Source organism: Acinonyx jubatus, chromosome A1 (genome assembly GCF_027475565.1).
Source record: "Acinonyx jubatus isolate Ajub_Pintada_27869175 chromosome A1, VMU_Ajub_asm_v1.0, whole genome shotgun sequence".
Lineage (NCBI taxonomy): Eukaryota > Metazoa > Chordata > Mammalia > Carnivora > Felidae > Acinonyx > Acinonyx jubatus.
In genome coordinates, this window is record NC_069380.1 from 56105470 (window position 1) to 56132046 (window position 26577).

The window sequence follows — 26577 nt, forward strand, 5'->3', positions numbered from 1 at the left end:
TGAGTCCAAGAAGTCAGTGGCTTCATTTGGTCCAATGGGTAAAACTTGAAGGTATGATCTTCTAGCAATCAGAATCAATTCTCTGCTTCCGTTGCTGCTTTTACTAGTATGCAATATTATTCCTGCAAACACGCAATTTCTATATGGTGTTCTCCCTTATGTGTTCATGTAACAATGGACATTGCTGCTAGAGTTTCAATATTTGTTTCTTGGATGAAAAAAATTTCTCTCTCCAGGGTTATTTTAAACCATAATACATATACCATAATATATACCAACATAATTCTTGATTCCCAATGAAATACCATTTGATCACACACATACACACACACACACCTCTCCCAAGTGCATGTCCACATCGTTAAGTTACCTTATTTGAGATTAATTCTGGCCCAAGACTTGATTTGGCAAAACCCAGATATCTTCCATGGCAATCAAGGCCCAGGTACTAATGCATTCCATGATGATGATCTCTTAACTCAAGAGAACCTTGTTATACTAACCTGCCAATGTCTTTTTTCTGAACTCAAATATCAATGTTAGATATTCCAACAACACTGATCTTCTCAAAGTAAGAATTAAGAAACTTGATTCTCTTTTTCCTCAGAAAGTAAGATCATTATTGCTCTTTGTTTCAAGTAATTTACTCTTCCTGTTTAATATTATGTGTTTTCCACATTAATAGATACCAGGCAAAATCAAATATAATTCACAATAGTTGTGTATATTCCATATGTAACTATGCCATCCTTATTAACAAATTTCCTTATATAGGTTATTTACTGTGAAATGTTTTATTAATATTTTTGTAAACATATTTGTAAATCTTCATTTGTTCTGTGAATATTTCATTAGAATAAATTCCCTTCGCTGGAATTACTGAAAGAATATTTTTTGGGTTTTTATAAAAGTAGTCAATTATTTTATATAAGATAAATTTATATTCATTTCAACAGTGTGTTAGAATGTCCATGCTTCATATGTTTAACAAGATTGCTTTAGCATTTTTAATGGCAAAATAATCTCACATTTTAATTTCATAGATTACTTGTAATTAAGACCTTGTGCTCTTTTCCCACATATCTTTATGTGATATTTAGAAGGTCCCATTGGATATTGCAAATGAGCCAACATAGTAATTTAGCAAATTCCATGTTCCCTAATCTGGTCCCTATGGTAATTTATTATTGAGACTTCTGATGTCCAAATGACACCACAGCTTTTGTTATGTGGCCAAGGAGTGATTTCTCTAACTGCTCATCTTAAAGATCTTGTGTATGCTAAGATTTTTATTTGTTTCCTGCCACATTTAAAGCTCCATGTTATGTTCTACACAAATGTGAGGAAATTGGTTCTACTTCCTTCTAAATGTAATTGTGCTATAATATATACTATTGTCATTCTGTCCACCTCTGAGATATTTTCCTCATAAAAGTTCCTTGCGTTCTGATTCCACTGTGTCTGGATGAGCACTTTATCTGTTCATTAACACAGTGATCCCCAGCAACTCTCTTTTGAGGTCACTCGGAAATGTCCAAACCATCCAAATTCTAGCCATATCAGCCTGTAAACACTCTCTATTATGCATGGGACTTCCCCTCCCTTCCCCCCACCATGGGGCATTTGTGGCTCCTATAACATACCATGAGGCCAATTCCCTAAATATACCAGAAATCAGATACTTTGTGGAATCCTTCAACTAGAAACAGTAAAGCCATCAACTCTCTATATTCATGGTGAAATTTTGTGATTCGAGGGTTTATTCACATAGGTCCATTATGCTCATGGTCTGCCTGAATTTATATGGAACATTTTGTTTGAATTGCATCTTTTCCTGTAGCTTTCACAGAAGCTGTGAGAACTCTGTGACTCAGAATTATGTTTAATAATCAAACTGCACAGAGGCAGGCTTTAGTAGGACTCCTACTTTTCTGCTTACAAGATGACAGAAGCCATGTGAGTAGAGAAATATTACCTATGCCTGGAGGCTTATAGCAAAATCTTAGCCTTGTTATTATTATTATTTTTTTAAGTCCTGGTTCTTGTATACAGTGATGAATTAAGATAAAATGATTTGTGTTTTTTCACTTAAAAAATTGCTGAGGGCAAAGTCTTCTCTCTTTAATACTACTCAACAACTCTTAATTGAAAAGTTTTACCTCCTTTGAAAACAGTAGGGAAATAACTTTGATTGACCTTTCTGATGAGGACATTATTGAAAATTCCTATCATCTGATGTTCTTTTTTCCCCACCTACTTCTCACTGACCTTTATTGAATAATTCTGAATTAGATTTAAATTTCCTTTGGTCTTTGTGATATTTACTATTGAAATACCATTTGCTTTGTGGATCATTTTTAAGAGGTTCCCTTATGCACATAGCATTACTATAAATGAAGCACAGATACTTTATGAAGTCTTTCTTCTCTGCTCTTTTTATCCTCTCAGCCACCATTTCCTTTCCACATATACTCTAATTCTGAAACATACTGACTTGTATTATAAACAATGAATATCTTAATGTTTTAGTAAAAGTAATGATCTAATTATTTTAATAGAGGACTATAAGATGACCTAATGCTGATAAGGCCAATCTAATGAACAAACGTTTACACGGATTTTTTTTCCTACAAATAGAATTAGTTTTTAGTGCAATGCAATGTAACAAAGACATTTTGAACACATAATGTCTGCAAGTCCTTGTGCTAGGTATAGGAGAAAGAAAAAAGTATCTGTGATATTTCTACACTCAGAAAGTTAGAGATTAGTGCATTAGTATGTTAGGATATATAGTCTAGGTGGCTATAGAATCATATATGTTTTTCATAACAATGAGGTAGGTGGGTAGGCCAGTGTAGGCTGGCAGTTTTGAACCACTAGATCATCCAGGGCGTATGGCTCTTACCTCTGTGCCTCATCTCCCTCAACTAGTGCTATTATCTGCATCGTCAAACTTGGTTGACCAGTGCTAAGTCCAAGTCCTGTCTCATGGGAAGGAGAAACAATTTAAAGGAGAACCAAGCATAATTTTTTAAGTGAAAGACTTATCCTTAAAACAGTTGGCAAGGATGTTGTTACAAAACTACCTCTAGCTACAAAAGGGAAAGGAAGTGACTCTGTGCACCCATTTACTAAATTAAACTAAAAGACAGTACTAGTAATGAAAAAAATAATATTAGAAACTGGAGAACTATTAGCAGTACAAATGTGCTTTTATAGAAATAAATAAAATATTAACATAAGTGAAGTACTGTAATAGAGAAGTGTGAATACAGGAGCATGAGCTACTACTTTTGGAGTTGGGTGGTTGGGAATATTTCATGCATCCTTTTTGAACTGGTTCTTAATATTTGACTTTACCTTCAATATATATAGATGGAGGGAAAGGACTTTCAAATAGCGGCATCAATATGGTCAAAAGTAGGGATGAGAATGTGTGGGAAATATTAGGGAAGAGAGTAACCTAGTTTGTTAAGAAAGAGAATGAAATTTTGAGATTTGAAAAGAGAAACTGTATAGAATACAGGGATTTAGAGTTTATTCCTTAGAATGAAAAGGTAGGTTCTGTGCAAGAATATACTTATTTTAGAGGTGTATTTTTGGAGTAATAGGTCTAGAGAAGGAGGGTAAAAACAGAACCATTTAGAATGCCACAATATTCATGGTGACAGATAATCGAGACTTGAGTCTGTGATATTTGAAAGTAGGTGTAATGTTTTGATTTGTACTTTTATGTTTTACTCACTAATGGCAGGTTATTAAATATTTTAATGCTATTGTGGACATATCTACAATTACTAACACTTTAACTTGTTACCAGTATGATTCTCTCTTGATTGCTTTGTTTTAAACATCTACAAAATTGTTTTCAGATATACCAATAAGAAAGATAACCTACATTACCCTACAGTTAATTTTTTAATGTTACTATAATTTGACTTAGTGATTCATATGCATGCTCAGTTTCCTGCCAATTCTTCCAATATTATTATTCATCATATTTCTGGCAGTCAGCAAATAAACAAAATAGATGCTAATTTTAGACACATAACAAAGATAAATGACTTGACTTTCAAATGCTATTCTTATTACATGGAAATTTACAATCAGGAAAAGAGAAGGCATATACTACTCATGAAACATTGATTCAGAATGCCTGCAATGATTCCACAATAGTGACTTTGAAAGTGTCTGTCAAATACTGTTAGAAAAACAGTAGTTTAACCACTAGTTTTGGGTTTTCTCTGCATTCTTCAGAATAGGGTATATATTCTTTATTTTTCCAGTACTGTTATGGGGGAATGGGAAGGAAATAGAAGCATGAAGAACTTTCCATAAGGTGGGGTCCAGTCCTAATTTGTCTACACTCAAGCTGTGTCTCTGCATTCCAGTTATCTAATGTACCATTACAAACCACCCAAAAATGTAGTGGCTGAAAACCAAAACAATAATTTGCCTTGCTCACAAATCTGCAATTCAGGCTGGGCTTGGTGGGGGAAGCTCATCTCTGTTTTATATATTGTCACCTGGGATGGACTGACCACTGCTTAAGGATCCAGCTGAAGGTGGCTGACAAGCTAACACTAGCCATCAACTGGGACCCTCAGTTTTTGTCTATGTGGGCCTGTTCACTGATTGCTTGGGCATTTTCCAAGAGCAAATATTCTAAGAGGCAGAAAGGGGAGGACAGTTTCTGAAGAATTAGGCCAGGAAACTGGTACAGATCATTTCTGCCAAAATCTATTGGTCGAAGTCATCTCAGAGCCAAAATTGATTCAGAGAGAGAGAACAGTCAGTGGTGTGCTAGTAAACTGTCTCTCAACAACAACAACAAAACCCAAAACAAAACAATTGTGTTTATAGTACTTACCAATTTCTCTGGTGTAATTAGAGTTATCAATATTATGTCACTAAACACAGAATTGGAAAGAAATGAGGAAAACCTATCCTTGTGAGCTGTTACAAGCTGGTTCCAGCCCACCACTTTATACATCCAACCTCTCAGTGACAGATGATGTGTGGCCACAGTTAACCAGCCACACTTTGGGAATAACAATGAAACTGTATGAATTACTTCATAAGATAGGAATGGTGTCTGCATTGTCTCACAAATTTGTGTTCAGCACAATGATAGGTTGTAATTGAAAACACTTGGAAATTTAATGTGTAACAGCTTCATTATTAGAAGCTATCTTACAACTTCATCCTTAGTAATGGTGATGTTTCTCCAGTAGATAACATGATGTGTTACTTCACCATCTGATTTTTCATACTAAAAATGTATAATGAACACTGGGAAACTGCTTTATATTGTTATAGCTTATATTCTGGTGAAAATAGCATATTTTATTTATAATATATTTAATATATTTAATATAATTAATATAATTAATATGTTATATTAAATATAATATAATAATTTAGTATATTTTATTTATACAGTTCTAAAAACTGTGTGTGTTTCAAATATAGGAACACTATTTGTATCTGAATAAATCTCCAGATTTTAGTCCTCTTTGAAATATTAGTTAGAGGAGGATCAGAATCCAGGTCTCCTAATTTGCACAGTACAGCTCCTTCCACTCAAATACACTGATAAAACTGGCCTCTGATCACAAAGAACAACTAGGGGCAATGAGAAACATTTTATTTCAGTGTGGTATTAAAAAAAAAAAGAAAAGAAAAAAGGAAGACTTTTCTATAGATGGATGATTTTCCAAATCACATTTCTATGTTGGAAGATCAAGTTGATAATTAATACTGACCTTGTTTCACAAATGGCATTTTGTTCTGAAGTATTTAAAATCAGTTTATTTCAAAATATTTTATGTGTTCATTTTAAACCCACTATCCTAAGATATTACAAAAATATGTAATCTCGTATTTATTTCTGAGTTTTCAAGAAAAATCTCTCATGAGTTACATTTCATAAATATATTCCTAACATTAGAGACATTGATTTTAGTACAGATCTTTGTCATTCATTTCAATTGAATTTCTTCATCTAAGAAAGTATTTTAGCAATTATTTCAAAACTAAAGATGAAGTTGAAATGCTGGACCTTGAAATTAGTCTTTCTTGCCTAGATTTTAAAGAATGAACTACTATTCTATGCTATTTTATCATTCATCTATCTATGCAGGAAGTGTTCTGCAATTTAATTGTTCTTTTTAAAGGTTAAGATTATCTATATTTATAAGATACAACAATATGACATTTGTACCCAAAAATTTCAATTTAACTTAGAAGTCTAAGAAGTTAAAAAATAAAACCATGACAGAAATGCTTAGTGATTGAGACAATATTTTCATATTGAATTGGTGTTTATATTAACTTTTTCATTGCTAGAAAATTTAACTGTACAGACTTTCTCTTCTACAAGTAAATATTTTGAAAAATTGTATATAAATGTTGACTAAAATACATGTTTCCTCTTAAAACTACTTCTAAATGATAAATATCATGAAACAATTAAAAATGAATGATGCTTATGTATATATATCACTATGGATTGATTTCAAAAATAATGTGAATGACAAAAAAATGCTTCACAATGATATACAGTATGATATATTTTCTGTACAAATTAACACAATGTTTACATATTATTATTGAATGTGTATTTATTCAATTCATCCCAAATTAGTTGTTTTGACACATTAGTGGGCCAAGGACTCTTCAAGGATCTGGAGATACAGAGAAACTTCCTGCCTTCAGGATGTTTACATTGTGATGGGAGGAGACAGTAAATAAGTGTTATCCATTAAACACATTGTACTTTAAGCTGATAAATGCAATGGAGAAAAGAAAGATGGGAAGATAGGATATATTGTGTACTGGAAGTGAGGACTCCCTAGGAAGGTATAATCTGAACAAGGACAAGTAAGGGGTGAAACACTGAGCTTTACAGGTACTAGGAGTAAGAGGACATTGAGAATAAATGCAAAGGACCTGAGAAGGGGACATGCCTGCTGTCATGGGGAAAAGTAAAAGGGGGAAGATACAAAGCTAGAGCTGAGTAAATAAGGGGTCCAGTAGTAGGAGATGTGGCCCAAAAGAAAACTGGAATAGAGACTTGTCTTGGGCTTGGGTCTCCAGAAGCAAACCCTGAGAGTATACATACATACAAACGATTTATTGTGGAAATGTTCTCCAGAAAGAACCTGATAAAAGAAGGGTGCAGTAAAAAACGGAAGGTGAAGGAGCAAGGCAAGACTGTGATCTTGCAGGGGAATTCTGGAGTACAAAATAGCCCCCAGATCTGATCTCAGCTGCAATCAACACGGCTGGGGTTTCTCACACCAGCACAAGTTAGTCCTCAAGCCCAAGGCTGCTTGAAGGAATATAAATTCCATGGACGCTCAGCTCTGAGGGCACAATGACAGCAGTTGCTCAGGTCAGTCTTCGGAAAAAACTTGCAGTCTTGTGCTGTTAGAAGAGGGAGTGACAAGGCACAGATGGGGGTTCTAGTGTACATGCACAAAACACGCATAATGTACCTATGGAGCTAAAAATTACATAGCACTTCGTCAATCTTGTAAAGGCTTTGAATTTACTATAAGCAAGATAACAAGCCACCAAAGGATTTTGAGCTAAGGTAATGTGATCTGACCATTATTTTAAAGGGAATTGACCAGGGGCACCTGGGTGGCTTAGTCGGTTGAGCCTCTGATTCTTGATTTCAGCTCAGGTCATGATCTCACAAGATTGAGCCCCACACTAGGCTCCACTGCTTAAGATTCTCTCTCTTCCTCTCTTTCCGCCCCTCTCCCACTTGCACTTTCGTTCTCTGTCTCAAAAAAATGTACTTACTTTAATTAAAAACAAAGCAAAACTTGAAGGGAATGTACTATAATAAGAACAAAGGCAGGGGCAGAGAAAGTAGTGAGGAAGTCCAAGCCTTCAACCCATTTTGGTGGCTTGGACCAAAATGTTAATAATATCAGAAGTATTAATAAATGTTTGCATTCTGGTTAATTTTGAAGGTAAAGCAAAGAAGATTACTACATAGACTTGAATAATGTGGTGGGGAGGCAGTTTAGGAGGAGAACTCTAAGGGATTTGGTGTGAACAACTAGAAATAAGGAATTCGTGAAAACTAATATAACAGGGAAGAATTTGGGGAGGGGGGGAGACAGCACATTAAGGGCTCAATTTTTGGTATTTTACTGTTGAAATATCTATTAGACATTCAAATGATGCTATCAATAGGCCTTTAAATAATTGAGTCAATTTTGGGAGAGAGATTTTGACTGAAGATACACATTTGTAATTCTTCAGAGTATGGAAATAGAGCACGAGATTTAATGAAATTTCTGAGTGAGTGCAGGTAAGCCAAAAATAAAATACATCAGGAATAAACACTTGGAGTACTCCAAGTTATATATGCAGAGATGAGAAAGAAAGGAAATTCAGAAGCAGTGGTCAGGGAAGTAGGCTCCAAACCATGGAAGATACTTGGAGGAAAAGGGAAGAAAGGGCTTCCCCAGAGAGAGTGAGTCAGCAATTATTTCAGATGGTGCTGTGGCTCAGGAGGAGAATGAAGAAATGACACTTACGTTTAGCAACTGAGAAATCACTTATGGTCTTGGCACCTTGGCTAAAGATATGATGTAATGATAGTGGCAAAAGCCTGACAGGAGTTTGAGGAAGGGAAGAAGGGAAGTTAAGTCAGAGGGTGAATATATGAAGTGAAGAAGTTTTGCTGAAATGGAAGGGGGAGAAGTAGGGAAAAATTAATGAAGAAATGAAATTGAGGGAAATCCTATCTTTTGTTCAATATGAGGATAATAGGAACATGGTTTTATACTGTAACTATAGATTTAGTAGCAAGAGAAAAAAAATGCTTACAAGAGAGGAAGGGAGAAATAAGAAATACTGGAGCAATTGCTTGAAGCAGCACTGACGATATGGAATTGGATGTGTAAGTAAAAGTGTTAAATCTAGAAAGGAGTCTGGCAGTTCATTAATGGTAATTTGAGAGAACATAAGATACAGCACATGGACACAGTTAGGGGGTATATAATTACTAGAGCTTATGGATATTCTCTTCTGTATTCTTCAATTCTGTTGGGGGAAATACAAAGCAGGGATATTAGTTGAGTGTACGTATAGGCAGGAAATGTTAAATACTTGAAGTCAGAAAAAATGCAAAATAGTCATCTTTCAGACTGCGAGAAGGGATGGATTGGAGAAATAAAGTGTGATGGTGGAGTAGCACTGAGTGCTCAACTGAAATCGTTGATCGTGCATTTACACGGGAAGATTCAGCAAGATCGGTTTTCTTTTAGACAAATTAGGCAAGTTGAGTGTTATAGTTCCAGGCCAGGGAAGCAGCTTTGGCAACGGAGAGTAAAAAAAATAAGAGCATTGAAAGGAATGAGGATGTCTGCAAGAGAATGATTACAATGATTGACCATAGAATTGAATCAGGTTATGGGGAAAAAGAAGATATGAGTATTATGAGACGGTAAATAGATGGAAGTATTAATTGATTGTAGATTATGGTGGGCTAGAAGGATTGTTGTAATTGCAGTAGTACAGTTAGTGAGCTGGAAAATAGAAGGTGTTAATCAGATACTGGCATTCTTGCAACTGAGATTAGTTTAAGGAGGAGGTGGCTGTTACTGATCATGAAAAGATCTAGAGAATAAACCTGTAATTGAACGTCTGAAGAAGAGTGGAGTACAAGATCATTTGACACGTGAACATACCAAGGTGAGAGGCAACGTGTATATAATTGCCAACATGGCAAAAACTATGTTTTATACTTTGTTGGATTCCCAATGTCTAGACCATTGTCAGCCACATATTAGGCACCAGGGAAATATTTATTAAATAAATAGAATGAATGATTTAAAAAAATGTTAATATGCCAACTTAAAGTATTTTCAATGACTTCACACGTTTGATTCTACAAGTGGTGTTTTAGTCTCTTCATGCTGCTGTAACACAATAGCACAGACTACGTGGCTTATAAAAAACCAGATTGCGCACCATTCTGAGAGCTGGCAGTAGGAGTTCAGAGGGCCAGCATGTTCAGGTGAGGGCCCCCAGCAGGGTCCCAGACTTCTGTCCTCATTTGATAGAAGGGGCAAAGGAGCTCTCTAGGGCCTCTTTTAGTAAAGGCATTAATGTCATTCATGAAGGCTCCACACTTATGACTTAATTACCTCCCAAAGGCCTCATCGCCTAATACCATTGCAAGGGGCATAGGATTTCAGTGTAAATTTGAGGTTGTACAACAATCCATAGCAGGTGTGAAGCAAGGGAATCAAACTGAAGTGTTAACTTTACAAGTGATATTTCCTTAACTCATAATTTATAAAAAGCACATATACTATTTTGTTGTTCTTGTTTGAGATACATGTGTGTTACACTATTCTCTGGACATTTTTATACATTTCGCATTCAAAAGACGAATCACATTTAAAGCAAGGAAAGAAATAGAATGCAACACGTATAAAACAGTGATAATTGAATTCTGTATATATAAGTGGTAGAGAACTATATTTCTACAAGAATAAATTTAGATTTTTATAAAATAAGGCACATATAATTAGATTCATGGTGAAATGTGGCAATGAAAATTTTGAACCTAAAAACTGGAAGAATTAGCATCCAAAAAGAGGACTTTTCCCAGCGTGACCGCAGAGTAATATCAAAATCTTAGAGAGCAGGCAGGTACTGTAAGAAGGACTGCATTGATTAGCCAGTAGCTTAATTATTTAAAGGAGAGTTTCATTATCAAACTGTAGCAGAAAATGTGAAAAGATTAAAAAAATTGAAAAGGAATTTCAAATTGCCAAAGTAGGTTAAAGGGAGGGGTTAATGAAAAACTTTTTAACTCATTCTATGATTATACGCTGACCAGGCAACTGTAACAAAAAGGGAAAAAATTACTTTTATATATAAGGACATGTATTTTTATATCACAGATTCAGTATCATTAAATAAAATCCTGCTTCCACCGGGAGACATTGCAATGATTTGAAATAATTACAAACTGAGTTTCTACCCTAAGACCTGTTGTTCTAGCTACTCAACACCAGTAAATACATAGACTAGGAAGAGGTTGCTATATGTCTGGAGTGATCTTTAGTATAAAAGAGAAATTGTGCGGGCACCTGGGTGGCTCAGTTGTTGACTCTTGATTTCAGCTCAGGTCATGATCCCAATGTCATGGGATAGAGCCCCGTGTCAAGCTCTGCACTGAGCATGGAGCTTGCTTAAGAGTCTCTCTCTCTCTCTCTCTCTCTCTCTCTCTCTCTCTCCCTCTGCCCCTCTGCAGCACTCATACTCTCTCTCTCTTTCTAAAAATAAAAATTTTAAAAAGAGAAATTGTGGTGCTATTAGAAAATATGGTATAAGGAGGAGAACGCTTAGTTTTCTGGGGATCATTGGGCACTCCAATGTCCTGTAGTTAGAGCCCATGGAAAATCCATCAACCCAGTAGAGTCAGAATGTGTAATGACCCAGCCACTTTAGGGATAAAGGTTTTGCTCATTCAACCAAGCAAGAATCTACAAGCATCTGAGGTGATTGCTGAAGGTAAAGGCAATACAGACTGGGAGTGGGAAGAGGTAGTGACAAACACCAATTATTAACTCGTAACTAATCTGCTGAAATGAGGTCTTCAGTAGTTAAGGAATAGTTAACTTATTTCAGTACGGAATATAGTTTAAACATTTTTCCACAAAATCAACAAGTGTTAGATATGTTAATAGTAGCTAACCTTCTATCTCAATATTTAGGTTACAGAACATCAAAGAGAAAGTGTGATTCATCCTGAAAAGGACTGAGCATCATCAGCTAAAGACAAATATAAGGACTTTTTAAATTTGTTTAGGAAGATGGTTACTGTGTGCATCATGTTAGGAAGAAGTAGGACTTTAGAACTTATCTGTGGTTAATGAAGATGCATGTAGAGTCCGAGATAGCAAGAGAATCTTGATAGTTTTCTATTGTGTCAACTTAGCTGAGCTGAAACAAGATTTCCCAGAATTTCTTTCCCTCTATGTTCTTGGGCTAAGCTTGGCCATAAGGAAAACATGATGTGTAAGATTTAGAAGGTGGAAGTGAACAACAGCTAGATTGAAACTCAGGGTGTCAGTGTAGGATCGGATACAATTATAGCTCATGCACAGTATCTGAAACTTGCTGACTCACCTTGTTGGCTTGAAACAGTAACTGGGCTTCCACCTCCTCTGCCATCTGCTAGATCTCCTCCTCCAGATCCACTGGCTCCTGAGCCAGATTTTTGTTTATGCCCTTGACAAATAGCACCAGCCTCTTCTGCAAATCATCCCTATCACTCAAGTTGGACAATTCAAGGTGTTGAGAAGCTACCTGGCTTCCAGTTCATCCTCCTGGGTTCTCCACTCATTTATACAAGTTCCAGTTTGCCTTTGCTCTCTCCAACACCTTATATTTCTGTCTATACTGCATGCCCTTGTTATTTCAGAGCCACCACCAGACACAAAGCAACAACTGTAGCTAAACGGTGTAACCCTTTCCCCAATTCCATAAACAAATCCCTGTCATAAATAATCTGGTGCATACCATTCTTAGAGGCCCATCTCTAGTTGATCTGACTCCTACAAATACCTACAAATTGAGCAGGGTTTCTTAATCTCCTTTCTAGGAATCCTCTTTTTTTTTTTTTTTTTTTTTTTTTTTTTTAAGAATTTGTCTAGCCATTTCAGGATTTAGTCATTTTAACAAAGTGTTTTATTTTGGAGTAGAACACTTCCCCATTTAACAGATTTTATTAAATTTAGTTTATGTAATTACAGAAGAAAAAACCCACAAACCAACAGATTAACAAAAATAGATTAATTTTTTTCATGATCAATTGGCAGTTCTGTTTCATAATTTATTTGGTTCTAAATTATCACCTCTTGAAGGCTTCATTTGTATTACTTCACATCAAACTTTTATGTACTAACTTATCAGAATGGTATACATTTTTACAGCTCTTTATATTTTGCAGGGCATTGAATTTATTTCACTCCTGAACAGAAAATTGCTTTTTTCGCTTTTCTAAAAATTAGCAGACATCTGAAGTACTGTTTTTTTCAGGGTTTACCCAGGCCCCATTTACTACTTTGATGACTCTATATTCGCACTATATGCTGAGCTGGTAAAATATATTGTAAATTAAATATTAAATATCTTCTCTGCTTTTTCAAATGAAAGGTACAGAAATACATACAATAGTCTCATTGAGGACTATAAAATGAATTAATATGTGGTGATAATGCCTAAGCTTTTTGACTCTCAAAATTATGACTCCCCTTCACTTGTTATAGCCATAAAGTGGCCTGTTTAAATAAATAAGACCTTGTTTCTTATTACATAGTTTTATATCAATCTCAGTATTTCTTTGTGCTATAATCTTTAATAATGTTTGTGACTAAGAGTAAAGACAAATTAAAACTGAAATCCTTTCAAAATATTTATAAGTAAAATGGGATGGTATCTTAGGATTTGATTCAAAATAATGGGAGGAAAGAAGAAAGGAAAATAGATGAAACCATATTAGTCAAGGGTTGATAAATATTGAAACTTCTTCATGATGTTACTCCTGGTCAGTCCTATTTAGCTTCAGAAAGGAGGCTGGTCACCAGGAAGAACAACCTCCCGATTAGTGTGTTGGAACTTGGAGCTAGCCCAAATTCTAGGAAAGGGAGCATGGCTGGAGATTAAATCTGCCCATGTATTTGAATTCAATCATACCCAATTAATGAAATCTCAATTTATTCTCTGCACACCAAAACCCAGTGGAACTTCCTTGTTGGTGAACACATTGATGTGCCAGAAGGGTGACACTCCTTGATTCTGTGAGGAAAGGGCACAGAAGTTCTGCATTCTCTCCCAGGTTACACCCTGTATGTATCCTGTGTGAGAAAACTGTAATTATGATACAGTACTCTCCTGGGTTCTCTGAACCATTCTAGCAAATTATTAAACCTGACGGGATTGATCATGGAAACCCCTAAATTTGTAGCCAGTTGGCCAGAAGTGGGATGGCCCAATCATGCCTTCAAGACTTGCAGCTGGCATCTGAAGTGAGAGCAGTCTTGTAGAGGAATCTGCCCTTAATCTGTGAGTCTGTGCCAAGTCCCGGCAGTTAGGATCAGAATTGAACTGTAGTACATACAGTTGGTGTCAGACCAGTTGGAATAACATAACTGCCTTTTGAATAAAGTTTACATTTTTTTTTAGGTATAGCCTCTTATTTCTCCAACATCTGTCCCTACTGTCTAATTCAAATTGATGTAGAGACACCAAAATGATTATATATTTCCCTAAACACAATGCTTATCTTCCTGCATATGTTCACTTATTTCACCCGTTTTGAGTAGATGTCCTTACAGACATAGATATCATCTAATATGGTTATTTTATACTCAACTTAGGAATCACTTCTCCAGGGTGCTTTACCAATTGCCATCTACCAACTCCTTCCCATTCCAGTACCCACAACTAATGCCAAAATAGTTGGAGTAAGATACTTCTTAGCATTTTTATCAAAATTATATATGTTTCCATTATGGTACTTGTACATATTTTTATAATGCTCATGTAACTGTTTTCCATGGCATGCTGTTAGTTCCTCAAAAATAATTTTATCTTTATTTATCCCCAGAACCTAGTTCCATGGTAACAACAATGAATGTGCATTTAATATTTCTTGTGGAAATTATTTGAGCAAAGTGCATATATCTGTACATGGCTTTCATAATGTACTTTTTTCTCTATATCTGTATTTACTATATTATGTGTATTCTATGAAGTAAGTTATTTTCATGGTTAACCTTAAGTAAACAACAATTCTTTCTCAGATGAGAAACGATGCTTGTTTTTCTCTAAATTTCCTTCATGTTCAAAATAAATCTATTCTAATTGTTCTTTGCATGAATAAACGTGACAATCATGTGTTACCTTCTGTCAATTTGAAATGTCCTTATAGATGTTCACAGAAATATTTTGTAATTGGATTGCAACTTGGACATCTGAGGTCAAAATAACAACTATATTAATCAATCTTGACAATATTTATTTGATATAAGGTTAGATCTTTTTGTAAAGGCTAGAACGCTACAATTTTTTAAAGATTAAGCTTGGTGGTCATACAAAAGCCATATTTATCACTCAAGATCATCAACTACTTGGTACTGAAATCTTTAATCTATTACAGCACATCTTCATTACACTAATTTGATTACTTTTTTTCCTCTACAGTGTATATGGAGCAAACTAGTTTTGGTCCAATAAACAGTAAGACTGTGTCTTTATAATGTCACTTATTTAGATGATGAGTGAAAATTTCAATTACTCTAAATGCATGACCTATGTGCAATTAGAAAACTGAAACTGGAAATTTGTTTTATTTTTTAATTATAGCTAAAATTACATAGGTCCCTGGACTCCAGCTGTAAGACAGTTAAGAGTAATAATCAGAATCTACTAGGAGAAAAATTTTCATGACAACTAAATGTAAGTACTCTTGTCATTAAAAATATTTTAAATCTTACATACAGAGAATGAAAAATACTACACTTATATCTATATCTATATATAGATATATATATATACTATTTTATTTTTCTCCTAAGCCATTTCTTTGAAATTATGTTGACATTGGTAGAATTCGCTTCACACTTGAGATTCTCCCTTTAATCTAGGCTACTTTGTCCATTTGCAGACTCTATTATGGTTGGATAGCTAATATATAATTTCTATCTTAAAAGAGTTTTATATTACCATTAGAAAAGGAAGTAAAATCTTTCAGCAGCAGCAGAAAACATGCCCTGCTCAGGACCCTGCACAAATGCTATCAGTCAACAATATTTCTGAATGAATAAACATACGCATGAGATGAGAATCATTCAATATTACAGAACAGTTTCTGGAAATTAGCAACAGATCTATTCCATTTTATCTAGTTCCACATACATCATTCTACATGTAAATGTTTTTATATTTATAGGATTTTTGAAATATATTCTAGAAAATTCCATGTATTTTACTGATTTTAAGGACCATCCTTAAATATTGAGTTCAAGTCCCATCTCCTCATTGATCCCTCTGGCTGAAAATTATTTTTATTTAGTACTAGTGCACAACATATCATAATTTACTACTTTATTGACATCTAATTTTAACCTATGGAAATTGTGCCCATCAGTTACATAAAACGTTCTCTCAGATCACCAAAAACAATTTATTTTTCTGTTCTATTTTTCTATTTTAACAAACAATCCATCAAATACAGCACAAACACAAAGTGGATATATTATATATACATGACTAATTGAGTAGAAAGTGTAAGCATTTTATTAATGTGAACTTTTCTAAGAAACCATCCAAAGAAAGAAAAGATATCCTTGGGCTAATATATTTATGGGCTAATACATTTAAACAATCTGAATAATGACTCTCCGTTTGTAGATTTAGACTTATTCATTCACATTGAAATGAAATTTGTAGATGTTGCTATTTCAATTTAATATGGAGAAAGAAGAAAGGCAGTGACAGATAATATGAATATTGCCCCTATAAAGAGTATTAGCTCTAAACCAAAATGCTTAGATTTTTTCGGACTATTTATTTTGAGAGAGTGCTCGCAAGTAGGGGAGGGGCAGAGAGTGGGGGGAGAGAGAGTCCCAAGCAGGCTCTGTCAGTGCAGACCCAGAGGTGGCTCCATCTCACCAACCGAACTGTGAGGTCATGACTTAAGCCAAGATCAAGAGGCTGACACTTCACTGACTGAGCCACCTAGCTGACCCAAAATACCTGGATTCCTAATCGCACCTGTCAATATTAGCTCTTTTATCTTGGGCATATTATCTAACTTCTGTGACTTAAAATCTTTATCCATAAACATTTGATAATTTATAACCATTTATACACATTTTTGGTACAAAATAAATGGGGGATAAATGAAACAGCCAGAAATTAAATATTCAAATATTTACCAAATACTTGTGTGTATATATACAATATATATATGCACTAGATATATAATATATATAGTACAGTATAGAGTTAGTTATGAGCTGTATATATGTATATAAATATACATATATTCTATAGTTTACTCTATATTGTAATCACCATAATATTGTGCCATTCTTAGAAATGCTTTCAAGACTAGTTGAGAAGTTGTTTTGGGCCTCTAGTTAGAGAAGATATCAAGTCAGCCTCTGGGAAAGAATTCACTCTCATGGAAAGGTAGTTACAGTATTTAGTATAAGCCAGGAAAAATCCTCAGGGTCAGAAAGAATAGTTAAGTACTGAAGAGCATGAGTCATTTAGGTCACCTTCTGACTCAGCCTGAAGGGGCTGATGCTTGAACCCTAAGGGAAAAATGTCACTAAAATACGTCTGACCTTTAGAGGAAAAAAAGTGCCATGGCTCTGTAGCCTACTTAACCAAGGATTATTGAGGATTACTTAGGATTATTGCTGGAAAATGATGACATAGACACAACCATGAGATATAATCCATAATGTAGAACACCAACAAGGCTTATTTGTTTTTGAGGCACTCGTTAAAGAGGCAGCTGTCGCATACACTTTGTAGCGGTTTAGAGCTGATGTTGGGTTCAGTGATTTCTTAGCATTCTTGGTAGTACTTGCAGCTTCCCGTCATCAATAGCATAAGTTATTCATACCAGGAAGCATATGAAGAGAAAAAAGTAGACACCACATGGCAATTCATTAAACATTATATGATCTTCCTAGAAGTTTTAAATAGCAGGATAGAAATGAAACATAGGTTTCCCTTCTGATGCAGTGCTGTTTGTACTATACTTGTCTACCATATTCACCTGGATTTTCATATCTTGCTGATCATCAAAGTAATTTGGAAGATATTTTAAAAATCTATTATATTGAGTCATTGACATTCATTGACATTTTAATTGATAACAAGTCCAGGAAATTTTAGTTCTTCGAGTCTTTCTGAATATGAGACAGCCGCTCACTTAGACTATAAAGGATTCTTTAAGCTTCTGCTACTCATCCAGCTTTGGAACCAGCCAGCCTAGGTAAGCATCCTAGTTCAGCCATGTAATTAACTGTCTGGTCTGGAACAACTTTTCAAAACCTCATAATACTCCTCTTCAACTATACCTATTTAGCACAGTGTTGTTTAAAAAATTAGAGATAATTTGGCATGTCATAAATACCCTATAAATGACATCTTTTATAAGGCCATTAAAGTTGGTCTCATAAAAATTGTCCCAGCATATGAGGTAAATTTAAAAGCCTTTTAAAATCAGTGAATATATTCATCATCATATATGGTACATTTAAAAATCATTTATTTCCTTATAACAGATTTTTATAATTAGGATAGGCTATATCATTGCAACCCACAACAAATTATAATTAATTCTAAAATATTAACATTGGGGTGCCTGGGTGTCTCAGTTGGTTAAGTGTCCAACTTCAGCTCAGGTCATGACCTCATGGTTCGTGAGTTCCAGCCCCGCATTGGGCTCTGTGCTGACAGCTCAGAACCTGGACCCTGCTTGGGATTCTGTGTCTCCCTCTCTCACTGTTCCTCCCCCACTTGTACTCTGTCTCTCTCTTGTCCCTCAAAAATAAATAAATGTTAAGAAAATTAAAAATTAACATTGAAATTAATGGAATTTTACAGAATTGTAATTCTATGTGAGTTAAAAAATAAGATATTAAATAAAACACTTTCACAAGTAAACTACTTATCTTATTGAATTACACATCGAGTATTACTATTTATTATTTTAATTCTATGAAAATTCTATCTAGTGATTTCTACAATTACATATTTTTATTACTACTGAAAAATCAAGTCCAGATATCTTCAGGAATAGGTAAATTAAATCTTTCAGTTAATTTTCCTAGTCTTTAGAATTTTGATGAGTCATAAAATATAAGTGACTTGGATTCTCAGTTAGCAAAGTACTATTTATTTATGTTTTATTTCTATTTTGTAAAAATTAGTCCAATGTATTAAATTCAAACATTATGTGAAAAATACTTAACCTAGTCCTGTATCTTCCTATAAACCAACATAAGGTTGAAAATGATAGAGACTTATAATATTGGATTTTTCTGTTCTTTTTGGAAGGGGTTTATAGAAACTGGAGCAATGCCTTAAATATGTTTACCATAAACACATGTGTGTGTGCATTTGAAAAAAACTTTCTTTATTGATGGCATAAATAAATTTGACTTCATTGCCATTTCAATCAATTTATACCATTCATAAAAAATATTATGAAGAGGCATTTTTATAAATATATAAGCATAAATATTTTAATATAGAAACAATGACATATACATTTAAATGTTGTTTGTGAAGATACATGTTTTTTCTTCCAAAACTTAGCTAAGAGCTTTAGGAAAAAAATAACTAAAGAGATTTTTTATTCTTTCAATTTCATCATCCTAATTTATAATGTTCTTGGCCAAGATTTAAAATGTAATCAGTATTAGTATTCAATAGGATTCTGAGAATCAGCAGATATTGTCCTAATATTGCCTCAAACTTTGGCAATCTGTTTTATTACAAAGAATCCAAAATACAGTAAGTAATGTATTTGAAAGTTATAGTTAAATTTTTATTTTATCAAATAGCAAAAACAACAACAACAACAACAAATAAATTGAATTACAACCAACAGACTGAATATGCCTGCCATTCAGATTATGTAAGGATAAAAAATATGTTTCTGATCATGAATGGAAACAAACATAGAAGGATAAAGAAGACAAAGATACAGTTTTTGTATTTAAGGTGTCTTAAATAAAATATAGAAGCTAGTACCTAATTTAATAGAAAGGAGGCTAAATTATCTTTATACTACAGGTATAAATAATTCCAGTTGATTATAAAAGATAGAATTATTTATCTGGGTAAGGAACTAGAATCTCACTAAGGAGATTTGGGTTCAACATCATAAAATAACAGGTTTTGACTAGAGAGGAGGGAAAAGAAGGGATGAGTTTTAGATATTTGGAAGAAGCTAAACTAAGTAAGCATCCTAATCCAGCCATATAATTAGCTGTTTGGTCTGGGACATCTTTTCGGACCCTCATAATACTCATCTTCAACTAGACTTATTTAGCACAGTGCTGTTAAGATTACAGATAATTTGGCATGTCATAAATACTAAAAAAGACAGATTTGAGTATAACAATCAGAAGCATTGAAAGGTATAGCGACATAGTCCAGAAGGCCTTGTATATAAATCAAGGAGTTTGTTTTTTAATACTCACTAAACAGTTGTGAAAGGAATGGCTTAATCTAAACTGTGTATTAGGACAATAAATACCATATAAAGAAATATAAACAAACTAAGAGATTGGATTTTGAGTGAACAATTAGACCACTACTAGGTAAGGGATTATGAAATCTTAAATGAGCAATGGAGGTGGGTGGGAACAAGGAAGTACGATGAAACAATTTCGTGAATTCTTTTAAAAAATCATTATTTTTAATGTTTACTTATTTTTGAGACAGAGAGAGACAGAGTATGAGCAGGGTAGGGGCAGAGAGAGAGGGAGACACAGAATCAGAAACAGGCTGCAGGTTCTCAGCTGTCAGCACAGAGCCTGATGTGGGGCTCGAACCCATGAATGGCAAGATCATGACCTGAGATGAAGACGGACACTTAACCAACTGAGCCACCCAGGCACCCCAAATTTAGTGCATTCTTTAATGTGAAGGTTAAAAGGTGACTTTGAGATTTCTAGTGTCAGTGTTGGAAAGGATATGACAATTCTAAAGTACTAATTTACAAAAATCAAAATCAATCTAAGACTTCTACAAAAATGTAGTTTTCTAAAAATCTACCAACGAATGCTAAAGTATTTGGTTTTAGGAGTTTACTTTATAAAATCAAAACCTGAAAGAAAAAAAATCAAAACCTGTATAAATTTCAACATATTAGAGATCTAAGCACAATGTAATTTTCATTTTTTTATTTCAAGTTTTATTTAAATTCTAGTTAACATATATGGCAAAATTGGTTTCAGATATAGAATTTAATGATTCATCACTTACATATAACACCCAGTACTCATCACAAGTTCCCATCAGAGGCAAGGGAAGCAAAAGCAAAAATGAACCATTGGGACTTCATCAAGATAAAAAGCTTCTGCACAGCAAAGGAAACAATCAACAAAACTAAAAGACAACCTAGGGAATGGGAGAAGATATTTTCAAATGACATATCTGATAAAGGATTGGTATTCAAAATCTATAAAGCACTTATCAAACTCAACACCCTGAAACCAAATAATCCAGTGAAGAAATGGGCAGAAGATATGAACAGACATTTTTCCAAAGAAGACATTCAGATGACTAACAGACACATGGAAAGATGCCCAACATCACTCATGATCAAGGAAATACAAATCAAAACCACAATGAGATATCACATGACACCTGTCAGAATGGCTAAAATTAACAACACAGGAAACAACAAGTGTTGGTGAGTATGCAGAGAAAGGGGAATTATCTTGCACTGTTGGTGGGAATGCAAACTGATGCAGACACTCTGGAAAACAGTAGGAGGTTTCTCAAAAAGTTAAAAATAGAATTACCCTATGACCCAGCAATTGCACTACTAGATACTTATGCAAAGAATACAAAAATACTCAATATTCATATGTATATTCATATATATCCATATGTATATTCATATATATTCACATGTATATTCATATATATTCATATATGAGTGACTTTAATTTAAAGAAAAGAGATTTAATTGTAGCCTTGCAGAAAATACCATCTTCACTGTTCAATCTCAAATATGATTATGATATATCCCCATGTTAAAAGTTACTAATTCTTAGGAATATTAGGTGGCACGATTCAGTTTAGTATGTTAAGAAACTTTCTCACCCTAGTGTTTATTCAGTGGTTATTTTTTCAAGCCATTACTTCCTAACAGAAAGTATGAGGGCATGTATGACATTTGCTGTGGAAGCCTGTAAATACCTCAAAATTAGGAAATTATTATCTATATATTAGATGCAAACGGGTCGAATGGTACGAGAATAAAAACAATTTAGAGAAAATTCCCAGCTTTAATTGTACTTAAACTCTTCAATCTCCCTATACTAAAAATGTAACGAAACAGCCTTTACTTAGCTTAAGTTTCTCTGCTTCAGTATGGTCTCCTACACAGATGCCAGGGAGATATCAAATGGCCAAACCTTTGCAAAATAAGAATTAAAGAAAATAAAATGAAAGGGCTGCTGAATTAAAACTAAATTACAAACTCATGGATGGTAAGTTTTATGGATTCATTGAACTATTTACCAATTCTTAACATAAGTCATTTTAGGAAATGAAATGCTTAAGACTATATTTTTATGGCTCTATTTATTCATTAATTTTATGACTTTGGAAAGGTTATTGATCTCTTTTTCTATGTGTCTTACAGGCTTTATGACATAAAGATACTGAACCTGAAAGCAATGAGTAAAATGTGAATTTCTTTGCTTATACTAACCTTGAAAATTATTAATGCTAATAATTGGAAAGGAGTCACAGAAAATGGTGAATCCAGATTCAAACAAGTATACTTTGTAAAGTCAACTTTGTTAGTCTACCTAAAAATTGATGTTATTCTTCAGTACCCTGAAAACCCTTGAAGATGTGAACTTTTGAAACATACCCTAAAGGTACTATTGATGGAATAAGAATCCAATGTGTTTGTGGTTCTCTGGTTTTACCTCATCTTTTTTCCACGTTACTAGGCTTAGCTACATCAGCTGGAATATGTAAGAAAGTAAAAATTGAATTAAACTAAGTAAATTTGATTAAACATTCAGGTGGGAAAAATTAACATGAGGATCCAATTTGAAGAGGGAGTGAATAGAAGCCTTATTATAATGCCAAGAGTCTATGATGCGCCCAGCAAAGTACCTGGCCCTTAAACCATCTTTCAGTTTTCACTATTTTCCAATAGATGCTGTTACTAACAATCTTTTTATAGAGGAGAAATGTGAGACCCTGCAAACATCATTAGTTAATTAAAAGTTACCCAGCTAGGACACAGAAGGCCCAGGGTTCTAATGTGGAAATGTCAGAGGCAGCATAGAATATTAACATGAATTTAAGTCAGTTTTCACCTATAATTCCAAGATTTCTCTGACAAGGGCAGGGTGTCTGGTGACTATGCCCAGCTTTTCCTTCTATTTTTGAATCTCAGCTATTTATTCAGCAAATGTAATATCGCTTTTAAGTGACTAGGATTAAATTCAGAATCAGTGAGGGGTGCCTGGATGGCTCAGTCGGTTAAGCGTCCGACTTCGGCTCAGGTCATGATCTCTCGGTCCGTGAGTTCGAGCCCCGTGTCGGGCTCTGTGCTGACAGCTCAGAGCCTGGAGCCTGTTTCAGATTCTGTGTCTCCCTCTCTCTGACCCTCCCCTGTTTATGCTCTGTCTCTCCCTGTCTCAAAAATAAATAAAACATTAAAAAAAATTAAAATTCATAATCAGTGCCCCCACATTCAAATTAATCAATTGTCAAAGTAAGATCTTTCTCTGTTGGCTTCCTATTTAATCCTAATAAAAAACTGAAGTGAACAGCACAATTCCTACACTATTAACTCTAAATTGAGACTTTGAGAATTTTTCATTTCAAGGTCTTCATAGTTTTATCTTCTCAGCCACTGTATCCAATTTAAAAAAATTAATATGAACTAGGTTAGTAATACAACTGTACAATTATATTTTAGCATGTGTACTTTTCTGGATATCCATTCTTGTCTGTCATTAGTATTGGTTTGCATGATTTAGAACATTCAACATTAATTAGAGCCCTGAAAATTGGCTGTGCATGCTAAAATATGGCTACTCATAACTTCGCAGAGATTTTCAAGCACCTTACTTTGCTCTTATCTGGCTCTTTGATTTATCTTTGATGCAGTCCACCATTTATATAAAATTTAGAGATTGATTTATCTATTAAATTTCTGAAGGAGGTAAAAGCAGTTCATCATTTTTCTTCTGCTTAAAAGTGTTAGATCTACATTAAGATCATTTTCCATTTCTCTTGGGCCTTTTAAAATTGTGTTCTAAGGTGAGAACAATGAATTAGCTGACAGAAAAAGGTTTTACCTGCACTGCCAACCTTACAGTACATGATAAAAAGATCTTATGTAGTTTTTATGCAGCCCATAATGGCTGCTGGCAGGCACCTGTGACAGACAAGGGCCAGATATCACCTTTATTTCACAGATCTCACAAAACAGCTAGCAAATTAAGGAAAGAGATAAAGTGAAGGATGAGAACTCCAACTCACTTCGTTTAGAAGGGACATGGCTTACATTTGTCTTTTCACCTTTGGAAAAAAATTGCAGAATTGCAATAAATCAAACTTTTCACCAGTTGAAATGGCTTGAATATTTCTTGAAACGGTAAGAAGTGTGTTGCAAAATTAAGACTCTTACTACCTAAAATGAATTTAGGATGAGTCTTGGAAACATTGGGCTAAGTGAAGGAAGCCAGATAAAAGGCCATATATTATGATCCTATTTATATGTAATGCCCAGAATAGGCAAATCAATAAAGATAGAAAGTGGATTAGTGGTTGCCAGGAATTGGGGGAAAGACATTGAAGGGTAGGTGCCAATGAGAAGAGGTTTCATTTTAGGGTGATGAATATTTTTTAGAATTAAATAGTGGTTGTGGTTGTACCACTTTAGTAAAACCACATGAATCGGACACTTTACAAGACTGAATATTATGGTATCTGAACTACTTTTTCTTCCAAAAATGGCCTTAGACACACTCTGAAGATGTTGGAAGCTAAAAATCTACATGAAAGAAATGTCAATTTGACCACACGCTAGGTAGTCTAAGTTTAATAAGAGTACATATTCTGAAGATAATTATTTTTAGACACTTTAAATACACCTAAAGTAAAATATTTCAGACAGTAGGCAAAGCATGAAGTCCTAGAGTTTTCACATATATTTCTTTTTTATTGTGAGTATGAGGTTGAAACCCAGTAGTCCCAAAACACTTAGCCTACAAGTACTGAAGAGTTTACTTTTACAAGACAAACACATAAAATAGCTAACAGATTAAAAACTAGAAAAGCAACAGGGACCAGAGTCAAACATTAGAATTTCTATTATTCTAATTTTATTTTCTAGTATGGAAATATACTTCAATGACTTAATATTATTAATTCTGAAGTAGATAATTCCATGACTGAAAGAATATAGCTTCTCTCTCTCTCTCTCTCTCTCTCTCTCTCTCTCTCTCTCTCTTTCGGAGATATCTAAAAAGCTTTATTTTAATGAAATGGTACATTAAAACTGATTTTTACAAATAAGACCATTGAGTTTATATGCTAATATTATAGCAGCTTAATGTGATGTGGTTAAATATAACGTTTATTGAGAGACAATTGCGTGTATGGCTTCCTCAGAACTTAATCCACCACCCTCCCTACACACATACACATTTCAAATGCCATTGAAAGCACAAGAAGACAGCAATGTAGAGACTCTGGCAAAAAAAATGTATAGCCCTCAAACAAATCCCCGTGTTCTGTGTTTCTCGGTAGAAAAATTCAAACAAAGCATCTTATTTTCTATACCTGCACTGTATACAAGTTTAATTGCACATGAAAATAAATGTTTTACATTTTGGTTTACAGTTATTTAATTTTATTTGCTAACCTATCTTTTTAACAACAAAGTGGAAATGTGATTCAGTATCCGGTATTTTATAAAATGAAGAGTGAAAGAATTAAAGGGAGAAACATCAAAGGAGAGTACCAGAAAGAATAAGACTATTTTTACCTTGACAATATGGAAATGGTTTTAGGTACCATTTAATGAGCATCTATTAGAAACCAAGTTTTGCTTATTTACAATGTCAAATAATCAATCCTTTTATCATACCTACAATTCATTATAAAAAATCCTATCATACCTACAATTTATTATAAAAAAAAGTCCAACCTGAGCTATAAAACAGTATTCCCAAAGTTACGTAAATTTATAAGTTAACATTTAATGTCAAGGGGTGGCAGGAAGTTAACATTTAATGAGATTAGAACATATGTCAGTTTGAATAAACTCCACCATATTATACTACTGATTATGACACACACATGTGTGCACATATGTGGAAAAATAAAAATTACTAAAAGTCCTCCCCTCCCTCTAAATGGGGCAAATATAGGGGTGCCTGGGTGGCTCAATTAAGCATCTGGCTTCAGCTCAGGTCATGATCTCAAAGTCTGTGAGTTTGAGTCCTGCCTTGGGCTTTGTGCTGACTGCTCAGAGACTAGAGCCTGTTTTGGATTCTGTGTCTCCCTCTCTCTCTGCCCCTCCCCTCTCATGCTCTGTCTCTCTCTCCTTCAAAAATAAAAATAAAAACATTAAATAAATAAATAAATAAATAGGGCAAATATTTATAAAACATATATAAAACTCTATAAAATTTGGTATTTAAATGATGATTTACAGAGCTATTTTATAATCACTCAGTTGACCATATTTAAATTAAAGGCAAATAATATATTTAAGCCATCTATTACCTACAAAGT

At 34.1% G+C, this 26577-nt stretch overlaps 1 non-coding gene across 1 annotated transcript in view; it reads right to left on the reverse strand.

The window, feature by feature from the left end:
• The window catches only part of LOC106969505 (uncharacterized), a 47538-nt gene extending 22284 nt beyond the window's left edge, over window positions 1-25254 (reverse strand). The window contains exon 1 of the transcript XR_003422220.2: window positions 1-25254. This is a non-coding gene — a transcript (uncharacterized LOC106969505).
• Between the last annotated feature and the right edge of the window lie 1323 nt (window positions 25255-26577).